We start from the raw sequence: 18,585 nt of genomic DNA, 5'->3' as shown, positions 1-18,585 counted from the left end.
AAACCCAAAACAAAACAAAGCAAAAAAACCTTTAACCATGAGTGAAGTTCCATTCACTTAAAGTCACATTCGGAAATGGTGGGGAAATCTTACCATCAGATGGTGAACATGGTGTCTATCCAATTCAACAGTGGTCTCATTACAAAATATTCAAAAGCTCTTACAGTGGCATGTTGCATTTATATTTAGGCATTTGGAAGATATTATGTTCAGAACTTTGGTTAGAAAATGCTTCCCCTTTGCCTTTCCACCAGGCCCTACCGTGTCCCTTCGCTCTAGCAACCTGATTTGAATCCACATTCTCCCTGAATGCCCAGAATATTCCACAGCCTCAGAAACTTGACTGAACTCACACTCAGATGAAACCTGGATCCAGACAGCCTGGCTGCCTCCCATGTTAGAGGCATTGCAGCTACGATCATCCTGGCCAACCACTGGTTGGCCCTTAAAACTTGGCTGCGGTCACTTTCTTTTAAAACCCAGTTTGAGTAACTGATTTGATAGTGATAACACTGTCTGCTTCTCATATCACAGTCTAGTAATTAGCATACTAATGAAAGGAAGCAGAGGATATGTATTCATCAGGTCAAACCTATGTCTCTCACCTCCACAGGAGGTGCTTTAACCACAGGGATAGGGGATTCCCCTCTTATCCTACTGAAATTGGGCAAGAAATATTCTGGCTTTGACAGTAAAAAGGTTGAACGTTCAGCCCAGTGATTCGGAAACATAGCAGGAAGAGGTGAATCCTTTGAGGGCTCTTCCTATGTTTTAGTCACTAACTCGGGGTAGATAATAAGGATTTGGATCTTGTCAGGAAGAGTTTGATTGTGACCACCCACTTGCTAGCAGAACACAAAATATGCAAAAGAGGATCCATTTTAATAGGAGAGCAAGACAAATTCTCCTCTCTGAAACAGCACAGCCTTCTTGCTGTCTTCAGTGGAATACACTGGCTTTCTGAAGTAGTAGGTACAGGTATCTCTCCTCAGGACATAAGTGGTGCTTCAGAAACACATTTGCCCTCAGGATATTTCTTTTTCCTGGCTCTAGAAGATTTCCTTTTCAGCAGCCAGGGAGTCCTCATGTTTATCTATCTCAAGGAGCTTCAAAGATACGCACAACTGGTGTGGCCAACATAGGACACAGATAGGTTGAATAATTTGTTACCTAAAAATCTAACAACTTGGCAAGGTTGTTTTGGAATGCTATGAATAGAACAGATTTTGGAATGGTGTGCTGCAGAGAATTGGTTTTAGTGAAACGCTGGGTTTCTACCAAAATGACTCTTTTCATCCCAACTGCCTGCTTTGCATGGAAAATGGCACAGAAATTTCCAAATCTGATAAGCAATTCAATATTCTAGTGACTTACTTGAGCTATGGCCTGGATGTTACATCTTTTGCAGACCAATTCCTGCAACTGGACGTCAATTCCCATGATGCATCACAATGGTGCAAGAAGACAGAAAGCTATCGTTCACATTAAAAAAAGCTCTGAGTTTAAGGAAGAACCATAGAAAAAATGGGGTTGGAAGGGAACTCAGAGATCACCTTGTTCCAACTCACCTGCCATTGGCAGAGACACCCCCACTATGGGAAAGAGAATGGGTTCTTCACCTGGAAGACTTAACCATTATACGAATGAGAGGTGGGAACTAGTCACTCTTACCTTGTTCTTTTTCCCCCCAAAAATCTGCCTCTTTCACAGGAAATACAGTATTCCCAATCCATTCTAAATACCTAAGTATTTTCAGGCTATGTTCCTAAAGAAATGAGATTTAGTTGTCAGCACTATGTGTCTATTCATCTGTCAGTGGTCAGTTCTGCATTCCTCCCCTTCATGTCCCATTGACGCCTTTAGAAACTACCTGACACACAGGGAAGGGGGCAGGAGCAGAGGGTGCTGGGTGGGATGAGTAAATGTAAAAATCATTAGTTCTGTCCTGTCATTTTGCAGCCAAGATATATATCTACATGGCAGGTCACTGTCTGAGGTTTGATAGGAAATACTGCCAAATGATAGTGTTTCTTTTCCTTAAAAACAAACAAAGAAACAAACATACAAAAACCAGTTGCAACAACTTACTACTAGGAGTTGTATCGCATGTGAAACTTTCAGTTTCACTACTTACTTATGTGACGTATATACCAAGTGGAGAGGGATCTTACTAAAACCTTCCAGGATGACTACCCTCGTGCCAGTCAGTCTAGACATATTTTAGCAAATACAGAAATGGGATTATATGGCGCTGCTTTTCTGACTCAAATAAACAGAAGAAAAAAAATAATGAAAACAACTACTTGGAAAAAAAAAAGCAACAGGTGAACATCAGCTAAAAACAAGCTTATTCTGAGACGGTGAAATGCTACAATATAGGTTACTGAGGTAAAGCCACTAAAATTCCAAGCACTTTTTCACGTATATTTAAAGCATGTATTAAAGTATATATTTGTCTAAAGAAAAGGTTTCTATATAATCGTAAGTAAGAACCTAAGTTAGCTTTCCCCATTAGAATGGAAACCGGTCTCATTGACTTCTGCATAGCATTTAGTTTTCTGTATTTCTAACTACTGAGTAACTGGGTTTTTATTGTCTGCTCCACTACTTAGCCTACATTATACCTCTTTTTTTAAATGTTTCATTTAAGTGAGTAGAAAATCTCTGATTTCTGAAACTTTACTGCATAGCTTGGAAAAAGGATCATAAAGTACATGGCATGGCCTTAGGAGGAGAAGATATTTGAGTTAAATTATATATATCTGTCTGTCCAAGAAAAGATTTTCTATTTATTTTGAATATATACATACATACATAAATACATTCAGTCCTTTTTCCCAATTCCTGGTAATTCTCCTGGCTTAGTTTCAATATATATATTCCACAGAAAAGGTAAAGGTTACTGGTGTATTAATTTTTCTTCTGTATGATACTGTATGTTTTCAATTAGGCTCACTCCCACAGCGATTTCCATATCTAGCCACTTGCTCTTATTTCTTGATAAGTGATAGCCCCTATCAGGAAGTCGGGGGCGAGTCTGTTACTGCTTTGAGTAAACAGCCTAAAGGTCATTTTAGATGGTGGCTTTTGACACTCTTGGTTCAATAGCCACCCACTAAGGTTGTCATCAGTAAGTTTAAGTTAACCTCATGGAAAAATAGCCTTTCAGTGGGTCCTCTTGTCTGTACAACAGAGCAACCCACCAGTAGGCACTTAACAGTGGAACAAGGAAAATCCTATTAAGTTCTTCTCAGAACTTGTGACAGAGGCATTTGGTCTGGGGTCATGACCCAATTGCTCTAGGTTTTCTCTGAGGTCTGTAAAGTTATGGCAAAGTATTTGAGTTAATGGGGCTTTTCAGTCACAGTGTGTCCACATGGGTGCCACGGTTCTCCTAGCAAGTGCTCAAGGACTTCTTTAACAGGACTTCCCATCCCAGAAAGAAAACACGGGAAAGAACAACATCTTTGCTACAGGAACACAGATGACACCTGCAGGCATGGCTATGCAAGAATATGAAGGCATAAAGCCCATGGTTAACACTGTACCCCCACCCAAACTAGGCTTCTTCAGGTCTTGTTTCTTTTCTGCAGGTCCTGCAAACAGTAATCAGAAGCAGGAACACTTTTGTCAAAATAGATGCATTAAGTGCTGGAGAGTGTTGCCAGCAAAAACTGCCAGTGAGCCTCCACAAGTGAAAGGTTGCCACATCAGTGACACATCTGGCCACCTTCTCCTACACACCTCTCCAGCATGAAAGCAGGAAGAACCCAGCAAACAGACCTAAAGATACTATCATCCTGCAAAAGAAGTATTGCATGACTACGCCTAAGATCTAGAGCAAAGGCCAAAGTACCCACAGGGTTGATACAGCAAATATGCCTTGCAATGACCCTTCTATAGATTGAACTCATGCATCTCCCACAAGGGTCACCACCATCACAGGTAAAATCCAAATTTCTATCCAAAATAATACCTAAGACCCTTTCAAGAAACTTCTCATAAAGAAAGACTATTATCTTCTCAAAATTAGGTACCTCAGGCTCCAATTTATGCATCTGAAAATAAGCATTTCAAAGGTAGTAGAAGAGAACCTGGTAGCCAGGTACCTCAGACTCTCTCCATATTCTCCAGAGTAAAAGCAGTCACTCCAGTAACTAAGGCATTATGCTGGAAGACATGGTCTGTCCACTTTACAAAAGTAGAGAAAGCACAGCACAACCCAAACCTCCTTGTCCAGCTGGAGAAAGGTAAGTCGGAGCTCCTCTCAATACACCAGTGTTGACTGTTAGTTAAAAATGGATTTAATCAGGTAAGGGGGCAGGTTGTGCTGATAAACTATCCCTACTTTTCTATTATGAGAGGTACAGGCTAGTACATGTGTTCCTAAACTTCTACATGAGGTGTACCTTGTATGATCTTTGCTTTATCTCTGTGAAGCTCAAAGAAAAAAGAGAAAAAAAAAGAAAAAAAAGAAAAAAAAACCAGAACCCTGAAGAACAGATGAGGGAAGATAGCAAAAACATGCATATTCTACCTAGATGTTGCCCTCTTTTCAGCGCCAGGTAGCCAGACTACTGCACCCACCAGCCCCTTTGCTTCAAGACATGCACAAGACAGTAGCTACCAGAATACCCTGTTCTTGTCCAGCATGCTTTGTGGGATTTAGCTGCTGTAACTGCGGCCTCCAGCACCTCTCTCACTTTCAGCATGGGCTCTTCTGCTGCCTCTAGAGAGGAAATCCCTGGTTTTTACAAGTCATTCCTAGCACAACAACTCACTAAGGGTGGCATTACCATGTGGGTGCTAACAGATAAAAAGCAAAGAGGACAGATCCCACTGCTATTGCTCTCTTTGCCTCCCTCTTCTCCACGGCAAATAGAGCTCAAGGCTCCAGAGGCCTGGCCTACAGAAAAGCTGTCAAGCCCAATTTCCATTGAGCCTGACACGATATTGTATAGACACAGGGCTCCATTTTCCAGCATATAATTTTCACTGTGCACTAAACAGACAAGAGAGTGTGAAAACTCCCTTTTTGGGTTTGACATTATCATACATACAAGAAAACCATCTGTAGTTTTCAGCTTCAGTTTTTGCTCCAAGTTGGGATCTAACAGTTACTTCTCCCAATATGTCTTCCTGCCCAGCTCCTAGTTCAGTCTACTCCCTACTCCAGCTGCTCGCCTGCCTCTGTAAGCAACATTTGATTTCCAGCACAAAAGTGCCTGAGTGCTTATAATCCCAGAACACATGCTGTACCGCAAAGCAGGCTCCTTGAGTCCAACACTTAACCAAAAATGGTGTCTACATGATAACTGCATGGCCCCAGCACTGTTCCATCTAAATAGTAGAATAGCACAGCTGGGACTTCACGACAGTCCAATATCACAACCTGTCATATCTTTTTCGTGAAAAGAATCTGGATAATGAAAATATAGGCTGTATTTAAGCAATAATACCTTGTGAGAATGTCTAGCAATGTCAAGTGTTTTGAGGAAGGGGTTGTGCCTCTGACTCTTACCCTCACAAGTCAATCCCCGAGAGTCAAAATAACTACCTTAAAAGTCATAATTGCTATTCTCAACAGTAAAACAGATTTTTTTTTCTAATGTACCTTTTTCCATGCTGCAAAGTTAAACATGGCTTGCATGTTACCATGGATATAATTTCATGTTTATAAGAGTGGTCTTCCTGGCAGCTAATGTCTGTACAGGAACAAATAGCAGAGCAGGATTATATTTGGCATTTTGCTCCATTTGTGATAACAGCTAACTACTTGTTTTGTTTTGTTTTATTTTCTATTAACAAGCTTCTAATTTTACTGGAGTTTCTGTAGGAACAGAGTTCATCTCACTAGCACTGAACACATTATGACTGATTCTCCAGTTAGTGTGAGCAGTGCACTGAACTCAGTGGCACTGCTCACTAGAAACAGGGCCATAGTGTCAAGGCCCAGCATGTTTAAGTATTTGCCATGGCTGCCAGCAGACATGTGTACAGTGTACAGCACATGAAAAACATGCTTAATCTCTGCCTGGTAAAGGGTCCACTCTAAACGCAGAGTGCAGAGGTTGAGTTGGAACTTTTAGTCAAAGAAAAAATATGATGAATTCTTAAATTCAGGCAGAGTGAAGTTAGGTTTTCACTTGAGGAGAGGGTCAGTTTTATTCAGTAGGGTCCTAGCAAACTGCCCAGGAAAATGGAAATACTACATTCATATTAACTTGAAATCAGCTGCATTCAAGAAGAGAAGCTAACCGAGTAAGAACAAACTGCAGATTGATAGAAAGGTTAACGTTGCCAGCTCAGAAGTCTCAATGCCTCTTTCTCTTCCAAACTTAATTGCTCGTGCCCCTATCTACTTTAAAAAGTTTGTGTATATTCCTAGCCCTAGTGAACAATTTCTGTGGCAACAGTCACCTCTTCTTCAGCAGGACAGAATTTCACCCTGCAGTGAATAAACCCAGGAATAGCTTTTGGCTGTTGGTTGGTAACAACCGAGATGCTATTGCTAGATCTGAAAATAAGATGGAATTGCACAGACCAATCTGGGGATTACACCACATGATGCCCCTCCAAATCACGCAGCCAGAGTGTTTACCCGTGTCTGTGTGTTGCTGTCATGAAAAATTCAGCACCTATTTCAGCATCAGATACATATCAGTTAAGCTTGACTTCAGCTCTTGAAGTGGGCGGAGAGCATCACCACCCCTTTCCTGTACTGAAGTCTGCAACAAAATTGCATTTTACTCACAAACATATCTGTGGTTCTGTTATGTTGACTTTTTTAAAAAATAATCTCATTGGACAGACAGCACCAGCAAGTTTCTCCACTCGGTGGAGTGTCTTCACAGCCCTCCCACACAGTGAAAATGACTCAGACAAAACTACTAAATTAAGGGCATTGGTATTCTATGTGTTACGCTGGTGTTCATACAAGTAATGCCTTAAACAGTAAATTTCTGAATTAAGCGTTCAGGCAATCTCTTCTGTGCTGCATCTGCCACTGAAACAGAACTGCAACGAAGGTGGGCTGAGGAGGAGGCTATTTGGATCATGGTTTGGGTTGTGTTTTGGCTAGAGCTAAATGTGAGTTTGAGTGAGGTATGCGCGTACTTTCAGACACATCTACTGAACTAATACCATGATATTTGATCTCAATTGATAAGACTGTGCAAAATAAGCTGCCTTGGGAGATTCCCTTCATCTCAGGCAAGAGACTGAAGGCTTTGACTCACAAATGGGGATGATTTCTCTTGGGATGACTAAGCTGATTCCCACTTCTCAACATTCATCTCACCCATCTGCCTGAGGTTCCCCTACTGCAAGTATGGCTTGTGAAACAGCTGCTGAACTGCTAGTTGCAATTCCACGCAGTCAATTAAATTGGCACTTGTATAATTCAATATAAAAGTACATAAAACTACTGCAATTTCATAATCTGCAAATCACACTGTACCTTGCAAGCAAATGAGCCATCCCTGCAGTAGGAGCAAAGTCCTCTGTAAGAAAGCAGAGATGGAGAACTAAAGGCAAGAAGGTTTATGGCTGTCACTCATAAAACCAAGGCTTTGCAGTGAGACCGGCCTTGTGGTCACCTCCTAGAAAAATGGACAGAAAATCCCTGGCCATAAGGTAAGCAGAAGCAAGAAAAAGGAAGGGAGGGGAGAAGGAGGAGGACAGCTAAAGCACCTTCTCAGTTAGGACAGTCTTCCTCTTCACTAGCCAAAAATTGCCAATGAATTTGTGAGATCAAAGTTAGGCCAGAGCAGAGCCAAGAGAACATACTCTTCTGGTTGACCACAATTCCTGCTGAAGCCAGCAAGAATTGTATGTGGGTATCTCAGAGAAGGATATAGAAGCACTGACTCATCTATTGATGAACTCTGGCTCTTTTTCAGTTTGTCAGTGGTCTGCAGAAGGGCATGGTTTTCTCAAATGCTTTTGTTTTTAAAACTGCTGTATAACCTTTACAAATATAGTTCATCATCTGTTACTCAATTAAAACCATGCATTTCCTAGGAGCAACCTGAACTGTGCACTTCCAACACATGCTCTTTCTTCATTCCTCACCACTGGAACATAAATCTTTAATAAAACTAAGTCGCAAAAAGAGACTCACAGATAATGTGTTGCAGCCTCTAGAAATGCTTATGCTGGACTGATCTGCAGTATTTTTACCTGGAGTGCGCAGAATCCTTGTCTGAAGTTCAGCAGACTAGAAAAAAAATACTTCTCTTCCTTGGGTACAACCCAAAACATGTATGTACACTGTATGTACGGCTACCCTGATGCACATTTCCACAGTTCATTGTTTAGCTTTGCCCTTACTCCACCTGAGAAGCAGGGGTCTTACAAGTCCTCCCAAAGTACTAATTTAATGGATCCTTAAAAATCCATCCCCAGAGGAGGTGTGAGGCAATTATTCAGTCTCTTCCTTGCACTGAGGCAGAATAACTAACTTATACCATATCTGAAAAATGCCTGACATACTTGTTCTTATAAAAATTCAGTCAAAGAAGACTCCACTTTATCCTTAAATAACCTGTGCCATGATTTTGCTACTTGTGCAATTTTTCATAATTCTTGAACCCTGTCTGTTTACCTCATCACCTCATTAGGATATTTGTCCAACCAGGCAACTTTGACTGGGTGAAACTACCCCGTCTTACTATCTAGATTTTAATTTGTAATCTAGTCAGAGAATATAACAAAGATCAACAGATAAAAGTTGAGATAACAAAAATATCTACATAATATCACAGAATCATAGAGTGGCTAGATTTGGAAGGGACTTTAAAGATCATCTAGTTCCAACCCCCAGCCGCGGGGTTGAATACCTACTGTTATCTGCCACTCATTCTTTGTTCCTTGGCTAGCAGACCAATAAACTGGGAAATTACATTATTTTAATAATAGTTATTCCTGACAATTAGATTTGTTATCACTTTACAATCTAATTCTGTATAGGCAATCTGACAGTATATTCCACTGTCAAGCAATCCAAATTTTGTTCTTGAGTAGATTTTCAGTTTTACTAGCATTCCCCTCTTTAGATGCACAGGCAAGCCATCCTTCTTACTAAAACTCAAGACTAAAATAACTTCCTAGTAACTTCTAAACTGTGATATATAATGCCCTCAACGCATTTCAAAACTGCAGTACGCTGAGGTGTTTGCCAGGCTGCATTCCCAACCAGTACCTAGCTGAAGTGCCCACTGCCACCAAGGCTTGGCTACAAAGTACATACTTCCAAGAACTGCTCAAGAACTCTTTTTCACTCCTCCCAGAGAAGTGGCTTAAATCAAGCCCACCCATCAAAGAGACTGCTCTTTTTCTAGCTTAGGTCTGTCACATTTATTCATCAGCTTCAGAAGTATGGATAATCTTCAATTATACTACAAACACTTCATTTCTCCAAGCCCATCTTTCTAGAATGAGCTGTGCTGGTACCCCAGTCCTACAATTTGCCCCTGCAAATTTCTAACAGGCCAGTTACGTATTTAATTTGTTTCTATGCTACAACCTTAGGCCCTGTACACATTTCCCGCAGTTGTATTTGCATTGTCCTCTTAACCTTCCAAAGGCACTACTGTGATTTTCTCTCTGTTGACTTTCAAATGTTTTTACTCTGAGTGTTTTGTAATTTTTACTTACCTAGGTAACTTTTGCACTGCCCTCTTTCAAAGTGAGCATAGAGCCGCCTTCTCGCTAGGCTGACGAATGGTGCAGACTCCTATTTCTTCATCACTTGAATGTCACCTCTTCCCAGCAGGCCTGTGTAAGAACATCTGCTGTTATATGGAAAGGGGGATTCTCCTGTCAACACTGAGAAATTCACACCCTCACCTTCAAACTCTGACATCAGCAAGTGCCAAAATATTTTATTTCCATGCTTTTGATGAAAAATGAAATGTTTTGGTACTCCTGAATTGAAACATTTCATTTCAGTGAGTTGAACCAAAGCAGAACATTTTGTTTCAACTCAATTTGACAAACTGTGTTTTATCCATCCAGAATGAGGTTCTCTGACCAAAGTTTTTCCCATGACCCACCAGTATGGTAGGTAAGAATACAGACTGCAATACACTGTTGGTTAGATAATAGAGAGCTGGGGGTGGCTGTAAGAGATAATCAAAATACAAAGTCACCTGTCCCAAAAACACCACAACAGTTCAGGTAGATCATTTAGGCTTAATGTTAAGCAACAAGCTGCAATCTAGCTCAACAAACTGTTTTGAAATGGGTCATACTGACTCAAAGCAAAATATTTCAGTTATACCTTCCTTGTGAGTCCTTAAATCACAACTTCACAGAAACTTTGCATAAAAGTCACATCAACACCAAGTATTTTTTTAACATAATATAATTAGCAACTGTAGAAATAGATCAGTCATCATGAGTTGCTGCGCAAGACCAGAATACTGATTCATACATGCTTCACGTACATTGAACTGCTCTAGGAACCCAGTACTTCTATATCTTCTCCATACCACGACAGTTCAGAAGCAGGTCTTCTCTGTCCAACAGCTTGCACATGATGGGAAATGATGCCAATCATGAGAACTGCCAGAGAATTCTTTTGCAGAAATTAGATGGCAGCAGTCACAATGACATTAGTCATTCACTCCTCAATCTGAGAAGGAACCAAAATGATCATTCATTGACTCTAGAGGCTGCAAAAGACAAGAGGGAAGTGTACTATTTCCCATTCTTATTGCAATCATCACCATACAAAGTGACCAAAGCTGCTATTTTCTGCTCCTGTTCTAGGGAGGGTACTCTTCGCACAGGTTTCAAGAGATTAATTTTGACCTCATTTAATTGCATCATTCTCCTTCTCCTGTACTTGTATGATCAAAATATGACCAAGAAAGGAAATGAAACTAGAAAATGCTAAGCAGTAAGAACACATACAGCCTGATGTCATCAGTCTCTGCACCTTCTATGGATGAGCTGAGATGTGACTGCTGGGTAACGGTGATGGCAACAGAGTGGTATACAGTGGTATACTGTGCCTTCACACACCAGTAGGAAAATCAAGAAAAGCATGACAATTAATAGCTGACACATGAAAGCACACTCACAAGGAACTCTTCCAAAAAGTTGATAGTGAAGCATCAGGAGTGGTTAACTGCAGAAGGTTCAGAGTGGAGACCTTTAAGAATAGATCCAGAAATGACACTGGAACATAGAGCTGTAGCAGCCAATCTAACAAACCATGCAGTCTTCATGCTGCTGAGATCAGTGAGATATGTACCACATAATTCAGTAAGCTGAAGAGAAGTCCGGGAAGAACTGATAGGCAGGAGAGATTGACCAGACCTTATTTTTTTTTTCACACAAGATGATGGTTGGGCCACAGACAGGAACCAGACTACCCAGAGGCCCTGGTCAGGACAGACATCTTTGTATATGATGCTGTCCAAACGTGAGAGGCATCCCTGAAATGCTCAATACTGCACACACCTCCAAGGCACAGGCTGGCCAGCTCTGTATAGATAAGCTCTTGAAGTCCCTTCCAACACTTTGTTACTGGAAGACAAAAGCAGTGAAAAAGAGGATGAAATTTCAGAAACATCAACACTTTTGATAGAGGAGAAAACAGATCAAGTTAATGGCAAAGTAATATTGTAAAGAACAGAATACAAATATTCCACTCAGTAGCTTAGGAAGACCATAGGCCCCAACACACCTGAGGAAACACTGACAAGGGTTTTCAAGGCAGTTGCTTCCCTGGGGTGATATTTTGGTTCACTACCCAATTACAGTTTGCTGTTGAAAGATTTCATGGGATAGAGCCTTAGCTAGAGTAAATAAACAGTGTCTTTCTGCCTTCTGGAAGCACGGCAGCTCTAAGTAGGAGAGGATTCTGCCACTTGTATCAGACTGGCAGGGAGGCTTTCTCAAGGGAGCTATATCTGACAGCTTCACAACGAAGCAAGATGTTATGAAAAACAGCACAAAAATCCAACTCAACAAACACATTTGATACTGACTTTAGAAGTCATGCTAACAGATGGTACCAAATCCATGTGTCAAAGATCACAACTACTTCTTTACATTTCCTATTTTACATCATGGTTTGTTGGGTTTTTTTGGTGGTGGTGTTTTTTTTTTTTTACTTTTGTGCTTCAACCCCAGGGAAACAGAATATAACTCAAGATCTGGAGCTAATTAAACTATAACATACTAAAAGAAGATTTGGCTGTGCTGAGAAATCTGGAGTGTGGTAGAGCAAGACACTCTGTAAGCACTGAGATACCTCCGCATGATTCCTCATAATTATGAAATGATTCAGCTTATCTCTAGAATTAGTCTTAGATTTGAATGACAACACTACAGATAGTGTAGTGCATGCTTGAGTTACATAAATCAGATAATCTAAGACAATATTTATATACGCATAAAAAGATGAGGGACAGCACTACTGAAATAATATCTGTGCTGCAGTTGTTACACATTAAATTACAACAGACAGCTGTACTGAATTCAGTTTCATTCTCTTAAGAAGATGGTATCTAAAGCCTCCTGACTTATCTTTCACATTATGCACTAGAAATAACTTGACCATGGTGGAAGAGGACTCACAGGAGCCCTCATTTTTTTTTATTTTATTTTTTCAGAGAAAAGAGATCTTTCATAAACTGTAAAGATAGCATGTAATTATGATCCAGTGCTTGCTAATAATAAAATGCCTGCTTGTACTGTACTAACCAGGAACATAAAAGGTCCCTTTAGCTCTGATGTGGGGCCCGCTTTGCCCAGTGTGAGCAAAGCAGCAGCGATCTAAAAAGTACAGTTGTGTCCCACAGGAAGGAGAACAAACTTTCAGATCAGAGCATTTTCATACAAGTACACTTCTATTTCCAACAAGAAAAGTGCTTCAATAAGGAAAACTCCAGACTGTAGCTGACCTAGATACACTGCTGGCATAAGGAAGCCAGGAGTGAGGCTTCTGACAGATAAACCCAAGTTAATCTGAGTTCCACCTTGTACTAGACACACATACTTCCATTCTAGCTGTCTAAGTACCTGCCCAAAGCTAAAGCTGCCTTTGCAGTCTTGGCAAATGGGAATCTCTGTCTGTGCCTTGTCGTGCAAGCAATGCTCACTGAAGATGTGGCAAAGAGGAGCATTGGCCATATACAGCATGCTTAAGCATCTGCAGCGTGTCAATTTCCCTGTGGGCAAAACCTGCCATTAAAAGACTTGGAGCACTTCAGGCTCTCTTTATGTTCATTTTCACCTAAACTTTGCTAACTAGAAATTGAACTTATACTTCCCTGGCATTGAGCAAGAAAAAACACGTCTCTTTTAGCCTGAAGTTAATACCTAGCCGAGGCTAGTCATCCGAGCTCTCCTCATCACCAACAGAGAAGGACAGTATCCCTAGATGATTCACTGCCTTACATACCAGATGAATCACTCTGGCTATCTGCACTGAATAGTGAGAGAGTGAGAGAGAGAGAGCCTATACACTTCACTTGGACTAGGTCCCTAGTCTACAGACAGCTCAGGTAGGATGAAATACATCCTATCTAGATGGTCTCCTTCTTTTGAAAGTGTCTTAATGGTTAAGATAAATTAAAAAATAACTTAGATTGTAATTTCTTGACAAAATAACCGTATAAAACTAAGATGAAAGTAGTAATCAAGCAACATTAATATTAATGACCATAAAAGTACAGGTATTCCACATAATATTCACATATGTTACAGCTTACCTGTGCCTGGAAATGTGTATCATATACACCCAATGAGAAGGCCACTGCCAAATAACATGCTGTGTACATTTTCAAAACAGAGAGGAAGAAAAGTAGCCACTGAGCCAAGGTCTTGGAAATCAAGTCATGAAAGTAATTCTGGTGTGATCTGCATGAAACTTTCTATCTAGAATAACACCTGTAACCTTGCCCTTTCAATGCAGCTTTATTTCCTTGGCAGCACAGATGCGGAAGGGGCAGGGAAGAACATGGCTCAGCCAGTGTCAAAACAGCTAGACACCCTTCCACTGGTTTCAAAGTTCTTGAAAGGGGCACAGCGCAAAAGAGGCTGCTGGGGGTCTCTTGGCAACAACAGCATTGACAAGAAGCAGAAGTGACCAAGAGAGCCATAACACTATGCAGAGGTACAACATTTGCACATAGGGACCCTGTTCTACAGTGATCTTCCCCATTTTGCATTGTGGGTTTCTGCCACCCCAATAGAGGACAGTTCAAGCCCCAGTGGAACAGGTTCAGGGACTGAATCAAGTTTGACTGGCTCTGAAACACTCAGCTGTGTGGTGTGACATAGCCCTTTATCTCCTTGCGGGGATGGGATTTTCTGCATTTTCATTCTGAGCACATAGAGCAGGTAGCTAGATGAAATATGGCACAGTCAGCCTCTGAAAAAGCTTGTGGTAGATGTGAAGATTGCAAGAGACCCAAGTCACTCTTCATTTAACACTTTTGATCACTAATTCATTGATTGTTCCCCTCTGAAAAAAAATTTTGAATATCTTTTTTACACAGAAATTTTGATGAGAGTTATCGGGGTATCTTTAAGCATAGATCTGATATAGAGACTGCAGCAGTAGTGAGATACCAGTCTGGCTGAGCTTTTAGCTACCCTGTGGCTGAGGGAGAGCAACAAACGCCCATGTCAGCTACAGTTGGAAAGATGAAGCATTTCTACCTGAGTCTAATCACTGTGTCAGTGCCAGGCACTGACTGCTCCACTAGGCTCTCCATGTTAAGGAGAGTATCCCTCACCAAACAACTTGTAAAAGAAGATCAGTCACATTCAAGTAGATGCCACCAACTGCAATAGGCTTGTTACACAACATGAAGTGAACATTTTAAGAGCAATACTTAAAGCAGTTTGTCCTGAACAACTCCTTATAGGATCCTGTTTCCAAGACTCATAAATTACCCAGGCTGTCTGTTCTATATGTGCTACAGATAGATAACACCACAGAGCAAGAGCAGCAGGAGGACAGACTCTTCCCTATAAGTATTACCTAAATAATAAACATCAGTGCACAAAAGTTTTGAGAATATCAAATACATGCAGTGTTTGTGGCCTATGTTTGCACACACATCAACTGACTTTCTTTTCTCGGTCTGCAATTGACCTCATGATGTTCATTCAAATAACAGACCAGCTTCAAATACAAAGTTATCTTTCCAATGAAATTTTTCAATTGATAACATACTTCCACAATTAAATTAACTAAACTTTTAACTACTCTACAACCTAGCTTTTTAACATGCAAAACTATATAAGTATAGTAATAGAATGGTAGGGAAAAGAAAACATTCTTTATTTAACATAAACATTGATTATAATAATGGACAGCAAATGCCAAAGTAAAAAAATCACTGAGCTCAGGTAGTGAGATGTGGGGCATGCTTTCATTCCATGATACTGCTTCAACTTAGCAAATGGGAAGTTTGGTCTGCATTTGAAGAGGAAATCAACTACATTTTTCTCTAGAAAGGGAATGCGTAAGATTACTCAAGTTATCACAAAAATAAATTTACTAAAACTAATGCCATAGATTAAGTAGTTAGGCACAAAGAAGAACTAAATCTCTTCAGAACTTATTGATTTATGATACCATGTCAAGTTTGGGACATAAATATTTATTATCTCACAGTTCTAGTCCTTCAATACTTAGATTAATGTTATCCATGTCTTTCTAACAACAGGGTATTCAGCTAAGTCCACGCAGCTAGCAGTGACACAATACCCTGTTACCTTTCTCTCCCCACTGAGAAGCAGGGAGCACATTTTATGTTATGTTACATTTATAATTTTATAAATTATTCCATACACAGGTGACACTGCAACACTGGGTACATACAACTGCACCACAGACTACTGTGTTACTCCTGGGGCTGTCTAATAAATCCAAATGAAATTGCCAAGAAGTAGATGGGAGCAGTGTTTCTACATTTGCTCTGGACCGCTGCAAGGAATGTTTCTTTATCTTGCAGAGATGGTCAGTCAGTTTTAGTTTTTTTACCAGATAGTAGGCCGTAGCTTTCATGCAGTTGGCAGCAAGCATGAAAACTATTCCACACATAGCTCAAAACCCAGTACTACTGCTACCAACCTTCGATATCTAATTACACTGAACTTTCTGAATGAGCAGGCTTATAGAAAACAAGACGGATGCTTAAAAGAACAGACAAAGGCGTCCATTAAACATGTGACTTGCATTAACACCAGGAGAGTGGTGCTTGCATATGTGTTACTTACATAAATCATTGTTCTCTACATAAATTACATAATTCCAGTGAACACAAACACATCACCCAAAATGAGGGTGAAAAATAGATAGCGTGAATCCATAGGACTTTGCAGTTATTGTGGGTATTAGAATACTACAAAGTGTGAAATTCTATTTTTTGAAATATATTTGCTATACTTCAAGAAGCTGAACTCCGAGAAATATGAAAAAAATCATAAATCTTAATAAATAGCACAGCACTAATTCAGCATGGCATCTCTAGAGAAATCATTACTTCAGTTCATTGGTGAAAATGGTTTTCACCAGGCATGCATATGAACAAAAAATAAATGAAAATCACTTGTACTGAACTCATCCAGTGAACAAAGCAGGCTGAATACAAAGAGATTTCCAGCTGCATGGCTGCCATGTGCAGGACTGAATTTCCTTAGAGGGCACCACATCATAAGGCAGCAATCTGCCAGGAGGGTGTCAGTGCCAAGGGCTGCTGCTAACGTAAAATCGGGCAACCATACATTCTTTTGCAAACACTGGAGAATGATGAGCAGAAGGGGAGGGAATGAGTGTGCCTCATGGTCTTTTTATGCCTCACCCTTACTACATACAGGTTTTGGTAAGTGCTTTGAAGAGGCGAATCAGGGAATGTTTGTTCTGATGCTGTCCTTCACAGGCAAGGTACTTTCTCTCTGCATTATGTATCTGCCTTATCACTAAGTTCTTCCTGCCAATGATCAAGTCTTCCTAAATACTAGAAGCAGATAGGTAACTTTGAAGGTTTAAGTCCCTGTGCTCTTTTAGCTGGACGTCAGCACTGACCACCTCTTCACTTATGCACGGCATATACAATTGGTGTTTTCAGTGCAAGACTGAAATCTGATCTAAGCCAAGACTTGAGCCAAATATCCTAAGAGAAAGAGAAAAAGGAGAAGAAAAACATCTTCATCTTTTTTTTTCTTTTTTTAACTTCTTTATACAGAGTATTACCAAACAGGCCAATACACAATCCGGCTCACAAAAGTAATTTCTTGAAAGCATATTGGTGGAGTGTTTGTTTCCTTCTCCTTTCAGGCTGAAAAGGAAAATTTTCTGTGAGTTTACTGTAATGAAGTGTTTGTCTCTATCAGAAGCAGTCTGACCTCTCCAGCCACAAGACAAAATACCAGCAGCCCACTCTGTCACTAGTTCACTATTAGGAAATTACATGGGAGGAAAGACACAACACAAAATTCACAAGAAAGAAAAAAAGAAAGAGAAGAAAAAAGAAAAAGACATCAGCAGGGGTGGGAGTGAATGAACAGCTTAATAATGAAGCCTGTAAAAAGGAAAATATCCTCCAGCCAATTGATAATAAAAGGTTACTTGAGGCAAAGGGTCAGCTCCTGGGCAATGTGAAGTGGCCAGCTCCTCCAACCTCAGCAAAGCTACAGAGATTTACAGCAGCTGCAAAAAAAAAGAAAGAAAGAAAGAAAGAAAAAAAAAAAAAGAAAAAAAAAAAGACAGAAAAACCCAGCTATAAAAATGGAATTGGAGGCCCACATTTTGAGAAGATTCCACTCACTTTTAGCATCAGACTGAGGTACAGAGGTGACTCTGAGGGTTTGTTTCTGCGGGGGAGTTCCTGTGAAGTAAGCTGAAGTGTGAATTTACACTGTGTATACTGTTGGGTCTTTAAGTAGGCTGTAAATTCAAAACCTAGCCTACTTTGCAGGGATTTCCCCAAGTAGATAAAAGCCTTAAATTGGCCTTCTAATCATGGAGGCAGACAGAATAAACAGACATTTCCAAAACTCCAGACCCACACAGGAATCTCTCAAATGCAGGTGCAAGTGAGTGCCAGATAACATATACCATAGTCCTGCAAATACCCTTCTTCCTTATCTCCCAAATCCCACTTCCACCATCTCTCTCAGCATCCCTCCGCTTCAAGACACTACCTGCAAACCCCATGCCCCTACCCCAGCTTCATGCCAGATTTCCATGTCTCGGTGCCTGGCTCTTCCCTTCCCCATTCTATATCTAGAGGTCCACATCCTCCTTTGCCCTGACCCTCATGGGGGATGGTAAAATGGTTCTGGTACAAAGGTGTCTCCTATCAGTTCTTTGCCCCTGAACAAACCTAACCATGTCCTGCCAATTCACACCACATCTGTTTCCAAAGGATGGGAAGGCATTGAACCCTTGAGCTACTGGATGCTCTTTGAAGCCTCCTTCAGAAACACAAGGTTAAAGCTATGCAGACAAATGCCATGAAGCTATGCAGACAAATGCCAAGAAGCTGTGCAAGATTGCTGACGCTGTATTGGCTGAAAGATATTTCTAGATGCTGCTGAATGGGGGGCCTGAGG

The 18,585-nt window shown here is 40.6% G+C and overlaps 1 protein-coding gene and 1 long non-coding RNA gene across 7 annotated transcripts in view; both read right to left on the bottom strand.

Annotated features, from left to right (window-relative positions):
* Positions 1-18,585, bottom strand: part of RTKN2 (rhotekin 2) — a 220,277-nt gene that overhangs the window by 145,829 nt on the left and 55,863 nt on the right. For all 4 annotated transcript variants that reach the window (XR_006939531.1, XR_006939532.1, XR_006939533.1 and 1 more), the window contains exons 15-17: positions 11,088-11,535; positions 10,449-10,676; positions 9,658-9,777 (exon numbers count right to left, since the gene is read on the bottom strand). The gene's annotated coding sequence lies outside the window, so the exon portion shown is untranslated. The remainder of the gene's footprint in view (positions 1-9,657; positions 9,778-10,448; positions 10,677-11,087; positions 11,536-18,585) is intronic.
* Positions 1-18,585, bottom strand: part of LOC124418074 — an 86,500-nt gene that overhangs the window by 12,052 nt on the left and 55,863 nt on the right. The window contains exons 15-17 of one of the 3 annotated variants that reach the window (XR_006939642.1): positions 11,088-11,535; positions 10,449-10,676; positions 9,658-9,777 (exon numbers count right to left, since the gene is read on the bottom strand). This is a non-coding gene — a long non-coding RNA (uncharacterized LOC124418074). The remainder of the gene's footprint in view (positions 1-9,657; positions 9,778-10,448; positions 10,677-11,087; positions 11,536-18,585) is intronic. The other 2 variants (XR_006939640.1, XR_006939641.1) reach the window with 2 other exon arrangements.

Source organism: Gallus gallus, chromosome 6, assembly GCF_016699485.2.
Source record: "Gallus gallus isolate bGalGal1 chromosome 6, bGalGal1.mat.broiler.GRCg7b, whole genome shotgun sequence".
NCBI lineage: Eukaryota > Metazoa > Chordata > Aves > Galliformes > Phasianidae > Gallus > Gallus gallus.
This window is presented reverse-complemented; position numbering and strand designations above follow the sequence as displayed.